Here is a 15,149-nt window from a genome sequence, read left to right as displayed (position 1 = left end):
ACAGCTAGTAGGCCCCACTGGGAAGAGCAAAGGTGCTGCTTGGGAACACAAAGCTTCAGCTTTATGGTGGTGGAAGTTTTTGCCAACACCCATGAGACAAATCTGTCTAAATAAGGGACATTTCAGAAAGTCCCTATGGAATGGAAAACTGTGCCATCAAGGCAAGTGAGAAGCAGAGGTGGCTTTCCAGTGCCTCCCTCTGCAGTCTTCCTTGGTGGCCTCCCTTCCAAGTACAAAACCTGCTGAGCTTCTGCAGTCCGACTAAATTAGGCTATACCAGGGTTGTGGCTTGGGAGCCACATGTGGCTCTTTCACGCATATTATGCAGCTCTCAAAGCCCTCATCCACCCTGTTTGCCAGACTGGATAAGGCGTTTGTCTCTTTAAATCACTTCTCCAAGCCAAGCCAACCAGCAGCTTGGAGAATGCATTTAAAGTTAAAGTTGCTTTCTTTCCCCCTCTCTCTCCTTCCTTCTTCCATCCATCTATTTGCCCTCCTGCCTTCCTGCTCTCAAACATCTGACATTCATGTCTTGTGGCTCTCAAATGTCCAAAGTTCATATCTTGTGGCTCTCAAACTTCTGATGTGTATTCTGTGCAGCTTTTATGTTGAGCAAGTTTGGCCACCCCTGGGCTATACCATTCTATCTTCTCTCTTGTTTAAAGACTCTCTTGCTTAAAGACTCTCTTGCTGGGGAAGTTGCTGAGAATTTCTGAGTTTGTGTGACTGCTGAAAATTCTGAGTTTGTGGTTGCTGGGGAACTGCTGTCTGTTTGGTTTGAGTGGGCTGAAGGTGAAAGGGATTGAAGGTGATTGTAGCTGATTGATTAGGAGTGGCTGTGTTCCCCACCCTCTTTGCATTATTAAGCTGTGCCTTGCTAGAGGCGCGAGCCTTTGGCGTGAGCCGAAAGGTGAGAGCTAAAGGGCTCTTGGCCTGGGGGCTCTGTAAGGACCAAGAACCCAGATCCCTAATTTCCTTGTGCTCCCAATAAGGTAAGTTGACCCTCCAGAAGGGGAGCCACATAAACAAACAGGATTTGAAAGGGGACTGTAGATTTTTGAAAAAAGCTATCATGAAGGTAGAATGCCAGCAGGGGAGTGGGGGCTTTCCAGTGTTTTGCACTGAGTGTCACATGTATGACTATCTGCCCACAGGACAGAAGTCTTGGGTGTGTTCTCAATGCAAGGAGCTCCTGGTCCTCAGGGAATGAGTTCGTACCCTTGAGGCAGAGGTGACTGACCTGGAGAAGCAGAAACAGTCAGACACTCAGAGAAGACGCTCAGGGACGTATTAGATGAGCCCCACTCTGAACGTGGCAGCCCTGTTGCTGCCAGGCAGCATGAGGGTCGAGAGGGAACAGGGCACCGTGCTGAGGATAAGGAGAATGCGCCCTCAGAAGGGACCTCTTCTTCAGTTTCTGAGCGGATATCCTTTCGTGCCAAGGAACCATCCCTGGGCAGCGAGTGGGGGGGTTGGTAGTTGGTGATTCGATCCTTAGGCAAGTAGACAGCTGGGTGGCAAAACCACGTACTGTCCGTATGGTGACTTTCCTGCCTGGTGAAAAGGTAGCGGACATTACACGTGTAGTAGATAGGCTGAAAGACAGTGCTGGGGAGGAGCCAGTGGTCGTGGTGCATGTTGGCACCAACGATGTGGGAAAATGCAGTCATGAGGTCTTGGAGGAAAAATTTAGGCTGCTAGGCAGGAGACTTAAGGCCAGGACCTCCAAGGTAGCCTTCTCAGAAGTGCTACCTGTTCCACATGCAGGGCTGGAGACACAGGCACAAATTAAAAGTCTCCGTGTGTGGATGAGACAATGGTGTAAGGAGGAAGGGTTTAAGTTTGTTAGGCACTGGGATGCTTTCTGGAACAAGTGGGAGCTGTACAAAAAAGATGGAACCAGGCTGCTGGCCCTTAAAATCAAAAAAGTTGGAAAAGCAGTTTTTAAACTAAATCTTGGGGGGAAGCTGATAGGAGATGAAACATCTCTGGTTCGGGAGGACTCATCTCAAAGAGATGAAGGGTTAGCGTTTACTTTTCTACTGGTTAATGGATCAGAGTTGTCCACTGAGATGGTAACAAATAGTATGGACTGTCTGCCAAAGTCTCGAGACGGCAGGAGGAAGGTTGTGGGCCTAGCTTGCCTGGGAAATTATAGATGTTTGTATACAAATGCTAGAAGTGTTCGAAGTAAAATTGGTGAGTTGGAATGTTTAGTGTTGGGAGAAAACATAGACATTGTGGGAATGTCAGAAACTTGGTAGAATGAGGAGAATCAGTGGGACACGGTGATTCCTGGATATAAGTTATATCGGAAGGATAGGGAGGAAAGGGTTGGAGGTGGGGTGGCTCTGTAAGTCAGAGAGGGTATACGGTCCAGTAAGACTGAGGTCAGAGAATTAGATTCACTTCTAGAAATGCTTTGGGTTTAAATAGAGGGCTCAAAAGGGAATTTAACTATGGGAGTTTGTTATCACCCACCAAATAAAAAAATAGAGGACAATTATAATATGATGGAAGGATTAAAGATAGTGGCTAAATGTAAAAACTGTGTTGTAATAGGTGACTTTAACTACCCGCAGATTGATTGGGTCAATATATGTTCTGGTCGAGAGAAAGAGATTGAGTTTCTAGATGCTCTCAATGACTGTGCTATGGAGCAGATGGTCTCAGAACCTACCAGGGGTGGAGCAATCCTGGATTTGGTCCTAAGTAATGCCCAAGACTTGGTGAGAGATGTAAAAGTGATCACACCACTTGGGAGCAGTGATCATAACGTTATTGATTTCACCATTTGTATAAATAGAGAGTTGCCCCAAAAGACCAGCACAACCACGTTTAACTTCAAAAAGGGTAAATTCTCTGAGATGAGGAGGCATGTGAAGAGGAAACTGAAAAGAAAGGTAAATACAGTCAAAATCCTTGGGGAAGCTTGGAGGCTATTTAAAACTACAGTCCTAGAAGCTCAGATAAAATATATACCACAAGCTAGGAAAGGCACAAACAGGTATAAGAAAAGGCCAGCATGGTTAACAAACAAAGTAATGAAAGCTGTAAAAGGTAAGAAGGACTCCTTTAAGCGGTGGAAAGCTAGTCCAAGTGAGATTAATAAAAGGGAACACAGCTGTGGCAAATCAAATGCAAGACTGATCAGGCAGGCAAAAAGGGACTATGAGGAGCATATTGCAAAAAACATAAAGAACAACAATAAAAATTTCTTCAAATATATTAGAAGCAGGAAACCAGCCAGGGAGGCAGTGGGGCCCTTGGATGACCAAGGGGTAAAAGGATTACTGAAGGAGGATAGGGAAATGGCTGAGAAGCTGAATGCATTTTTTGCCTCCGTCTTCACTGTGGAAGATGAGGAGTGTTTGCCTGCTCCAGAACCACTTATTTTGGAAGGGGTGTTGAAAGACCTGAGTCAGATTGAGATGACAAGAGAGGAGGTCCTACAACTGATAGACAAATTAAAAACTCGGTCTGGATGGCATACATAAGTCACCAGGTCTGGATGGCATACATTCAAGAGTTCTGAAAGAACTCAAAGTTGAACTTGTGGATCTCCTGACAAAAATATGTAATCTTTCATCGAAATCTGCCTCTGTTCCTGAGGACTGGAAGGTAGCAAATGTTGCTCCCATCTTTAAAAAGGGTTCCAGAGGAGATCCGGGAAATTACAGGCCAGTCAGTCTGACTTCAATACCAGGAAAGTTGGTAGAAAGCATTATCAAGGACAGAATGAGTAGGCACATTGATGAACACGAGTTATTGAGGAAGACTCAGCATGGGTTCTGTATGGGAAGATCTTGCCTCACTAACCTGTTACAGATCTTTGAGGGGGTGCACAAACATGTGGACAAAGGGGACCCAATAGATGTTGTTTACCTTGACTTCCAGAAAGCTTTTGATAAAGTTCCTCATCAAAGGCTGCTAGTAAGCTCGAGAGTCATGGAGTAAAAGGACAGGTCCTCTTGTGGATCAAAAACTGGCTAATTAATAGGAAGCAGAGAGTGAGTATAAATGGGCAGTCTTCGCAGTGGAAGACGGTAAGCAGTGGGGTGCCGCAGGGCTCAGTACTGGGTCCCATGCTCTTTAACTTGTTCATAAATGATTTGAAGTTGGGAGTAAGCAGTGAAGTGACCAAGTTTGCAGATGACACTAAATTGTTCAGGGTGGTGAGAACCAGAGAGAATTGTGAGGCACTCCAAAGGGATCTGTTGAGGCTGGGTGAGTGGGTGTCAACGTGCCAGATGAGGTTCAGTATGGCCAAGTGCAAAGTAATGTACATTGGGGCCAAAAATCCCAGCTATAAATACCAGTTGATGGGGTGTGAACTGGCAAAGACTGACCAAGAGAGAGATCTTGGGGTCACAGTAGATAACTCACTGAAAATGTCAAGACAGTGTGCGATTGCAATAAAAAAGGCCAATGCCATGCTGGGAATTATTAGGAAGGGAATTGAAAACAAATCAGCCAGTATCATAATGCCCCTGTATAAATCAATGGTGCAGTCTCATTTGGAATACTGTGTACAATTCTGGTCACTGCACCTCAAAAAGGATATTATAGCATTGGAAAAAGTCCAGAAAAGGGCAACTAGAGTGATTAAAGGGTTGGAACACTTTCCCTATGAATAAAGGTTAAAACGCTTGGGGCTCTTTAGCTTGGAGAAACGTTGACTGTGGGGTGACATGATAAAGGTTTACAACATTATGCATGGGTTGGAGAAAGTAGAGAAAGAAGTACTTTTCTCCCTTTCTCTCAATACAAGAACTCATGGGCATTCAATGAAATTGCTGAGCAATCGGGTTAAAATGGATAAAAGAAGTACTTCTTCACCCAAAGGGTGATTAACATGTGGAATTCACTGCCACAGGAGGTGGTGGCAGCTACAAGCATATCCAGCTTCAAGAGGGGGTTAGATAAAAATATGGAGCAGAGGTCCATCAGTGGCTATTAGCCACAGTGTGTATTTATATGTTTTTTTTGGCCACTGTGTGACACAGAGTGTTGGACTGGATGGATCATTGGCCTGATCCAACATGGTTTCTCTTATGTTCTTATGACTCTGGATAGAACATTACATAGGAGCAAGTTGCCCTTCCAGGTGGAGACTCCAGAGAGGAGATGTGCACCACTCTCTCACTGCCATCAGTAAGGGAAGTGTGGCAAAGCTCTCCTCACCAAATGGGTGGTTGTGCTACAGACAGGTAGCACCCCCACATTGTTATACTCCCACCACACTGTGATACCACTTGCTTAACTGCCAGCTGTATTTACCTTCTGTTATGTTTTAATTGAAAGAACAACAGCCACTATTTGAGGAAGGTCTTAAAGGGAATACAGTTTATTATGCATGCAGCAAAAGCTTTTTGTAATGCACCACAGTGACCCATGCTCAGAAGAAAAGGCTGCACACTTGGCATTCACAAAGCCAGTCTTGAGCTTTAAAGCTTATGCCTCAACTTTCTGCAAAGTGACACTATTTCTCTGCACTATGACACATTTGTCCATGAGCACAGTAACTAGAGTAATGTCATTGTTTTTATAACCTTTAGCTATCTTTCCCTAAGAATATGTACCCATACCCACTCAGATCTCAGAAGACAAGCCCTAGCGGATGGCTTTGAAAACTTTACATCCACCTATCATTCCTCCACTTATAAATAAAATGTGTTATGGGGATACTAACACAGTAGTCCTAAAGAGAGTTACACCCTTCAAATCCCATTGACTCAGAATTGTCTTAGTGATCCTTGAGCCCAGACCAAAAGTCCAGGATGGACTCAGTATGGTTGCCAACCTACAGGTGGTGGCTGGAGCTCTCCTGGAATTATAACTGATCTCTAGGTGACAGAGAGCCCGTTTGGTGTACTGGTTAAATGTGCGGACTTTTATGTGGGAGAAACGGGTTGGATTCCCCATTCCTCCACTTGCAACTGCTGGAATGGCCTTGGGTCAGCCATAGCTCTCGCAGAAGTTGTCCTTGGCAGCTGCTGTAAGAGCTCTCTCAGCCCCACCTACCTCACAGGGTGTCTGTTGTGGAGGGGGGGGGGAGGAAGGTAAAGGAGATTGTGACCGCTCTGAGACTGAGATTCAGAGTATAGGGCAGGGTATAGATCCAATATCTTCAATATTAGTTCCCCTGGAGAAAGTGACTACTTTGAAAGATAGATTCTATAGCATTACACCCCATTGAAGTCCCTCTCCTCTCCTCCCCTCCCCAAACCCCACTCTCTTCAGGCTCCACCCCCAAATATCCAGGTATTTTCCAGTCTGGCAACCCCAGAACCCAGAATCACTGCAAACCCCACCCCCTCCTGCCAGGGTCACTTCCAGGGCCATGCAAGGGGCAGGCAGGAGCCACCACCAGAAGCCAGTCACCTGACACAGACAGACAGGGCAGGCAGCAGCAACTATCACCAGGGAGCCAGCTGAGCTGACTGAGCCCCACTTGGGACAGGCACAAGCTGCTGTCACTGTGCAGCCCAAACCCTACATGGAGCCAGGACCAGATCTACATGTTTTTTGAGGGGGGATGGAATTTTAAAATGTCACCTCCTATTGGGCCCATAGAATAGAATGGACTCCATACCTAATTTGGCGCCCCCCCCCTTCGATGGTGCCCGGGGCAAGCACCCTCCTCTGCCCCCCCTAGATCTGGCCCTGAGTGGGGTAGATGCAAGTGGTGACAGGAGCCTGTTATCCTCCTTCTCCCCTTCTCCTGGGGAGGCAAGGCCATGTGTGCACCCCCCATTGTAGGATCTGTGGCAGCCCATTGGCTAAGACTGTCCCTGCACTGACTCCAGTGGACAGAAGGCTGTAACTCCGCTTACTATTTGTACTGAAGATGTTACACAGCTTTATCATAACAAGGCTTCCATGCCCTGAAGCAACTGCTTGAGTTTCTCCTGGTAATTAATGACCAATATATATATTGCTGTAGTAGGATGACAATAGATGACACTGCAGAACTCAAGCTCTAGCAAGAACATTTTTAAAGGAGTTTCTCTTATTGGCTTCTGTCCCTGTCAGTCACAGCACTGAAGGGGAAGGAGAGATGTATGCTTATCCTCCAACATTTCATAGATAAAAATAATAACCTTATAACACTATTTCAGCAGGTTTTACTGGCCATACCCCTCCCATCCCCAACTTTAAACATTGCTGAAAGTTCTGAAATATTAAAAGAAACAATGTTTAGAGATATAAAGACCAGCACAAGGCATCTCCCTTCATCTATATCCTGAATTTTTGTGAATGGCTATACTTGAAAAGCAAGTGTCAAGTTGCCAGTGTGGTATAGAAGTTAGTGTGTCAGACTGGGGTCCAGGGAGCCCAGGCTTGAATCCCCAGTCTGCCATGGAAGCTTGCTGAGCGACCTTGGGCTAGTCACACGCTTTCAACAAACAAAAATGATGTAAGCTGCTTTGGCTCCTCACTAGGGAAGAAGAAGAAGATACTGGATTTATAACCCGTCCTCCACTCCGAATCTCAGAGCGGCTCACAATCTCCTTTATCTTCCTCCTCCACAACAGACACCCTCTGAGGTGGGTGGGACTTAGAGGACTCTCACAGCAGCTGCCCTTTCAAGGACAACGTAGGGAGAAAGGTGGGGTATAAAGCAAATAAGTAAACTAAAGGTACACTAAGTAGTGCATTATGCAACTGGATTTTTGCTATCCTTACACAGTAAATATCCAGTTGCAAAACACATTATTCAGTGTTGTGTGAATGCACCCTAGTAAGCAAATATGTTAATCATGTGAAGAGGCTCTTCATGCAACTTAAGTGTGTTTCTTCTTCTCTGCATACTACTATGTAGCAAAAATTGAGTTCTCTTGTGAAATTGTGTGGGAACTACTTACATAAATTTCTGACCATGAGAAACAGCCTCCTTGTGGTTGGATTTCCAAATGGATGTATGAATTGGACAACAACAGCAGAAGTCACAGAAGAGAATATATCTCCCTTAGTGACCACCTGCTGACCTCCCACTGGGAAACCACAAATTCCTATCCTTGCTCGTGGTTGTGGGAAAATAACATTTAAAAAAATAATCTTACATGGCAAGATTTGGAAGAGGACATTAGCATTTACAACATTTTCTCAGCTCAGATTTTGCCAGGATAATTGCCTTTGGTTGTACTAGGCACAAGTGCCAGCTGGAAAGCCTCATGGGCATAAAAGCTGTTTCAGCTAAAACAGTGCCAAAATATATGTATTTCCATAACAGGGCATCACACAAAGGCCTCTTTGCAATGGGTTTTTCATTCCAGAAAACCCCCTGTGGCTTCCACTTCATTCTTCCTCACCCCTAGCCCAATGTGGTTTTATATTTGAACTCTATCTGCATTGGCAGTCTTGGGCCCATCTTGCAAAACCTTCTAGTATAATTTGCAAAACACATCACATTGGGTCTTTTCTGTCTTCATGATGATACATTAATTTATCACATTTTTTTCTATCATTTGACATTGTGGAAAAAATTTTGCATGAAGCATGTCTTTCATCTATGAAAACATTAGAGAATGGAAAACTGCAAAGTTAGTGGTAAATTAGGTTGAAAAAATGGTGAAACCAGGCAGCAAAAGCAATTGTACTGTCAGTTTAGAATACAGGGCCCACACTTTTTGTTGGCCAGGAAAAGTGTGACCTTTGTTTTAACTCAGAATTCCGGATTTATGAGATTATTCGTCTTTAATTAGATAACTGCATTGAATACTGAGATACAGAAACAGCATCTGGGGCACACATTCAGGACACATTGGGTGATAACAGATGGGCTGTTTATGCTGCCCTGGGAAAGGGAGGCAGGCGGACCAAAAAATCACATCCACACACACACACATCTGGATGGCCGGGAAGCACCTGGGGAGTGGCCAGGAGGTATACGAGTGCTCCGGAAGTTTCTCCAGAGTGTACGCAGCCTGCCCCTCTTCTTGGGGTGGCTGCATGCTGCTGCAAGCCGGTGATCTGTAGTCACCCATTTTGACATTAGTGTTTGAATTAGTATTGCCAACCTTCAGGTGGTCTACATCTGTGATAGATATAGACTACCATACTTTTTTTTAAAAAAAAAAAACTACTTTCAAATTTACAAATATCATTTACACAAAAATTGACAATAACAACCATAAGAAGCAATTAAACCATTTTCAACAAAGCTCATTGTTATATAGTAGTACAGTATACATGTAACTAGTTATAATAGATGTGTTTCGTGTTGCCACTTCATCAGTATTCTTAATGTCTTCCTCTTGTTGAGCAGTAATGAAGGAGAAAGCCAGTATCTTTTTTTAAAAGCATGTGCAAAGCCTTCCATTTCATTGCTGGCTGATTGCTTCTTATGGTTGCTATTGTTAATATTCAATGCAGTTATCTAATTAAAGACAGATAATCTCACAAGCCTGGAATTCTGAATTAAAACAAAGGTCATACTTTTCCTTCTTATGGTTGTTAATTGCTTCTTATGGTTGTTATTGACAATTTTTGTTTAAATGATATTTGTAAATTCAAAAGTAGTTTTATATTAAAAATGTGTGTGTGTATATATATGTGTGTGTGTATGTAGGTATGTATATGTCACAATTATGTTTCTTGTAATGTATCTATACTGTGATCCCATTTATTGGGTTTTTTTAACCTCCAGGTGGTGGCTGCTATTTTGGAACTGCAACTGATGTCCAGATGACAGAGATCTGTTGACCAGTAGCAAATGACTGCTTTGAAAGGTGGACTCTATGGCATATTACCTCAATGAAGTCCCTCCCCACCCCCTCAGGCTCCACCCCCTCCAAATCTCCAGGTGTTCCCCAACCCAGAGCTGGAAACCCTGGATGTGAATACCAGCTTGATCCCTGTACACATTTACAAAAGGGAAGGGAGGGAAATGTAATGCTATGGTTTCCTTGAACCTTAGTCCTATAGCCAATGTTACATTTTGTTTTAGTATGTGAGAGAGAAATCATAGCCACTGACCTCAGCACCTGTAGCACAATGTCTGCATAGATAATCACAAACAATTTGTACAAAACCATGTTATGTGCAGACATACTTTACACATGTCTTCCCCACATGTGTCTGATATAGCCACATTTATTACGAAGATCCCAGGTTTAATCTTCAGCATCTCCAGTTGAAAGGAACGGGTAGCAAGTGATGTGAAACCATGGAACCTCACCTCAGCCTGAAACCATGGAAAACTACTGCCTATCAGAGTGGACAATACTGGCTTTGAGAGAACAGTGGTCTGACTCAGTATGAGGCAGCTTCACATAAACGTCTACGCAAGGATGCTGAAACTTCACAATGTCATGTGGTGCGTATCCTGGGGGCAATATCTTGCAACTCAAGAATGAACTCCAGGTTGACTCCTACATCCATTTACAAGGGGAAAGAGAAGAGGCACTGGACTGGAAATAGGTCAGCAGCTTCAAATCATTATTATGTCTTGCAAGTACAAACTACAATTAGACCTCCATACATATTTTCTGAGGAGAAAGAGCACATATAAAATACATTAACACATAACATCTGAAGTGAAGCTCCTCATGTACTTAACTTAGCTCAATTAGACTGTCAGATTAGGATCTGGGAGACACAGATATCCTGCTCTGCCATGGAAACTTGCTGGCTGATCTTGGGCCAATCACACACAATCAACTTAACTTACTTCACAGGATTCCAGTGAAGGTAAAATGAAAGAGAATGGTGTTAGCTGCTCTGGGTTCTCACTAGGGAGAAAAGCAGGGAATAAATGAGCGAGCATATCCTTATTCTAACACTGCTTATATCACTTTTCATACAAATGATGTCAAGTTAAGCACAGGGAAATTCACCGGAATTCCTTCAGAAGAGCTAATTGAGCTTAATGTTTTAAGATGGACAGTTCATTATGGATCAGATGCATGATGTACACCCTGTCAATATGGATGTGTTAAATATAGACAAACAACTAAATATGCATAGAAAAGTACCAAGAGACAAAAGGTTTGTAAACAGTGGGACCAAAAGACCTGGAAGGGCAAAGGGTCACAGTAGTTCTTCCACATATCTTTACAAGCCCGAAATATACAAGAGGAGAACAGCTGTAACAGGAAGACCTGTCCTTGTGAATTCATTATTTATTTAGAAAATGTCTCATCAGAGACCTGCTCAAGGCAGCTCACAAGTAAAAGCAATATAATACAATACAAGAATTATCAATATTAAACCAAGACAGAAAAAAGCATAAAATAACATTTAGTAATTTAAGTTATATCCATAAAAACAGCTTGACAGAGATGGAATGCCTGTTAAAAGCCTTGGTAAAAAGAACTATTTTGGTCTGGTGCCTGATTGTAAATTAAGCACCAGATGAAGAACACTTTCCAAATTTACTCTGGGAAAGTCTGAGCATAAGAGAGAAAGCCCAGCAGATAGCCAACTGAGAGTACAGCTAAGCATCATGGTTCTGTGCTGACGGAAGGGACACCACCACCATTGTATAACAGAGGAGACCAAAAGCTGTGGGGGCCTGATTAAGCCTGCAGCATAGGGACGCCAGCTTCCAGGGATCCCCCAGAGTCATAGCTCTTCTCCAGACTATAGAAATCAGTTCCCCTGGAGAAAATGGATGTTTTGGAGCCAAAGCTCTCTTTATCAGACTCTGAAAAGCTGATACTCCCAAAATTGTGTTGATCTTTAAAGTGCTACTGAAATCAATTCTTGCTGTTATATGGCAGACCAGCATCATTACTACCTGAAAATTTTACACACCTACCCACCCACCTCTGTACCCACCTCTCTTTCATGCCTGCACTGGGCTAATGCCTTAAAATTATTCTGGCATTATCCCACACCTGGCCAAAAAAATCTTTTTACCCAATCTACTAGAAAAGATGATAATGCTAGGAAACGTTGAAGGCAGTAGAAAAGAGGGAAACCCGATGTGAGATAGGGGAAGCCACAGTCTGCAGTTTGCAAGACCTGAACAAAGTTCTAATGATAGAACATTTTGGGGATCATTAATCCACAGTGTTGCCATTAGTCAGAAACAAGTGGATGGCATATAACTTGCAGACATCTGTCCAGCTTTTAAATGGTCTGCTTGTGAACTGAGGTTTGTTTTTTTGGTTAGTTTTATCTCATTTGTGACACTGGGCTTGTTTCAGTGACTTGTTTTACATTGTTAACTTATTCTAATTGTAAGCCATCTCAGGTAACACTCTGATGAGGCAGAATAGAAATCTCATTAAAAAAAATAAACTCATTTCCCCCCACAGCTGTAGCTCAAAACAGTTCTTTGCTTCCATTTGTATTCAGCTGAGTTCCTTTTATTAGCTACTGGAATTCCCATCCAGATTTTATAACTCGGTAGGACAGTCTTTTTGATGTAAAGTGGAACTTTGGTGCTTTAGTGCGGCCACACTGCCTAACCCTGCCATCTGCAATCTGATGGTTCAGCATGGTGTAGTAGTTTGTTAAACTACTATAGTTAGAGCATCAAACTAAAGTATTGAAGACTCAGGTTTGAATTGCTACTCTGCCATGGAGACTTTCCAGTTATTCTTGGGGTGGTCAGTCAAGCTCAGCCACGAAGGATTGTTGTTGTGACCAAGGAGAATCATGTTGAAATCCACTTGGGGTCCCACATTGGGGAGAAGAAAAAGCATAAAACATAAACAAACAAATTAGTTATTTATATATACTAACACTCTCTTTAAAAACTGCAGAACAAAAGGTTTTAGAACTGTCAGCTGCCTTTGTTGTTTTCACCTGTTGCAGAGGTCTGACTTACTCAAAGCCGATAAAGAAACAAATGAGGCAGAGAGTCTCAGCAGTAGGTCTGAGAAGGAAGGAACCAGAGATCTATTGGAACAGTTTTTCACCTTTCACAGAAGGCACAGCTCAATAAAGGAAGCTACCAGAGCACTTCCAATAAAACCCAAAGAGAAGATTCATATGTAAAATGAATTTGATCCCTTGAGGCTGGGTGGTAATTGTTCCTAGAATATAGAAGGAAAGTTGGTATTTAAAATTAAAAGGTGGAGACCATGACTAATACAGATAACTGGTCTAAATAGACAGCAATTACATCTAGCTAAACACACAAACTTTGGCCATGATTGCTTTTCAATAATTTGCAGCAATACACAAACATTTTAGTGTCATTTGCAAGTCCTCTGTTTGTTTCCAATGTGTTTGTTTCCAACTTCAGACAACTAGACTGGAATTATCTTGGAAATATCTTTTGTTCTAGTTGTTTATCAGAGGATGTCATATTTTTTTTAGGTGAGGACAAAGCAAGCCAACATGTCCAACAAGTCTACAATCAGACTCCCCGCCCCCTTGGCTGGTTGTTAGAAAAAGAAGCTGTAGCCATTACAGGGGTGGAGTGGTAGGGGTACAGTGTGTTAATGTGCCCATTATATATTCAAATGAACAAAAAAACTCACTCCTGGAAACTATTTCTCCTTTAGTATACAAATGAACTTTGCTACCATATTGCTGAGATGTGAAGGTGGCTGGTGCCATTTTCACTCCTACCACCCCCATACATAGGGTTGCTAGCTCAAGTTTGGGAAATTCCTGGAGATTTTATGGGAGAAGCCTGCATAGGGTGGGATTTGGGGAGGTGATAAAACTCAGCAAGGTATAATTCCACAGAGTCCACCCTCCAAAGCAGCCATTTTCTCCAGGGGGACAGACTTCTGTAATCTGGAGATCAGCTGTATTTCTAGGAGACCTCCAGGTCTCACATGAAGGCTGGCAACTCTATAAGATGAATGCATGTTCTGTTTTCTCCAAATCATTGCACACAAAACCAGCCAGGCAGCTTGGGGGCTTGGGCTGCTTCTCAGCTGAATTAGTACAATGGTTTTTAGGATTGCCAGGAAGAAGGCAAAGGCAACATGTCCAGATTCGTCTCCAAGGGGTTTCAATAAAATAGTAAATATTTATTTATTTATCAAATTTATATCCTGCCCTCCCCGCCGAAGCAGGCTCAGAGTGTGCATAATCATTCCCAAAGTGGAAGAAGAGGCATGGTAAGGCATATATGCTGGACTGGAATAAACTCATTTCATACTCCCCTTGAACTGTGGATGCTTCCTCTGGCCTTACAGCAAAGGAAGTTTGTGTTTGACACTGGAACAGTCTCCCTCATGAAGTGGAGGATTCTTCATCACTAGAGGTTTTTAAGTATGGAGGATATTACAGTCGTAGTTCCTGCATTGTCAAGGATGGACTAGGTCAGGGGTGTCGAACTCATTTGCTATGAGGGCCAGATCTGAAATAAATGAGACCTTGAGGGGTCGGGCCGTGTTGGTTTGAGCCGAGCTATGTCAGGCCGGGCCATGTGTGAACCTATTTAAGATTAGGTAGCAGAAACAAACACAAATAAAGAGCACAAACAAACACAAATATATATATTTTAAAAAACTTAAAACATACTTAAAACATTAGTACTCATTGGTCTTAAAGATGTTTTTTTTTTTTAATTTCTCCCATGGAATCCAGGGAACTGGACAAAGGAAGCTCTGGCTCTTTCCTCCCTTCCCCAGGGACTTGGAGGGGGAGCCTCAGTCAATAGAAGGAAGAGAGGTTTGGCTCAGTAGCTCTGCTATGTGATTCAGAGAGCTCGGCAAAGCATGCTATTCCTCCCCTCTTCCTCCCCAAGGGAAGAGCCTCAGCCAATGGAGAATATAAAGGCTTCACTCTGTGGCTCCCATGCAAGAAGGAAGAGAGGTTTGGCTCAGTAGCTCTGCTATGTGATTCAGAGAGCTCGGCAAAGCATGCTATTCCTCCCCTCTTCCTCCCCAAGGGAAGAGCCTCAGCCAATGGAGAATATAAAGGCTTCACTCTGCGGCTCCCATGAAATTGAGCAAGCCCGACAAAGCAAGCTGTGATGCAGAAGGAAGCAAGTGAAAGGGAAGAGGAAGCAGATGACAGCCAGTTGCTCAGAGGCCTGATAGGAGCCCTCTGGGGGCCTGATTCGGCCTCCGAACTGCATGTTTACACCCCTGGACTAGGTGATCCTGGTGGTTGCTTCCAATTCTGTGATTAAACAAATAAAACTGCATTTGTTGAAGTTTTCAACTTACAAACCTCTAGTAAACAGTTGACTAAATGTATGCAGACTAGGAAATGATCCTGAGAATATATGC

Source organism: Heteronotia binoei, chromosome 9 (genome assembly GCF_032191835.1).
Source record: "Heteronotia binoei isolate CCM8104 ecotype False Entrance Well chromosome 9, APGP_CSIRO_Hbin_v1, whole genome shotgun sequence".
NCBI lineage: Eukaryota > Metazoa > Chordata > Lepidosauria > Squamata > Gekkonidae > Heteronotia > Heteronotia binoei.
This window is presented reverse-complemented; position numbering follows the sequence as displayed.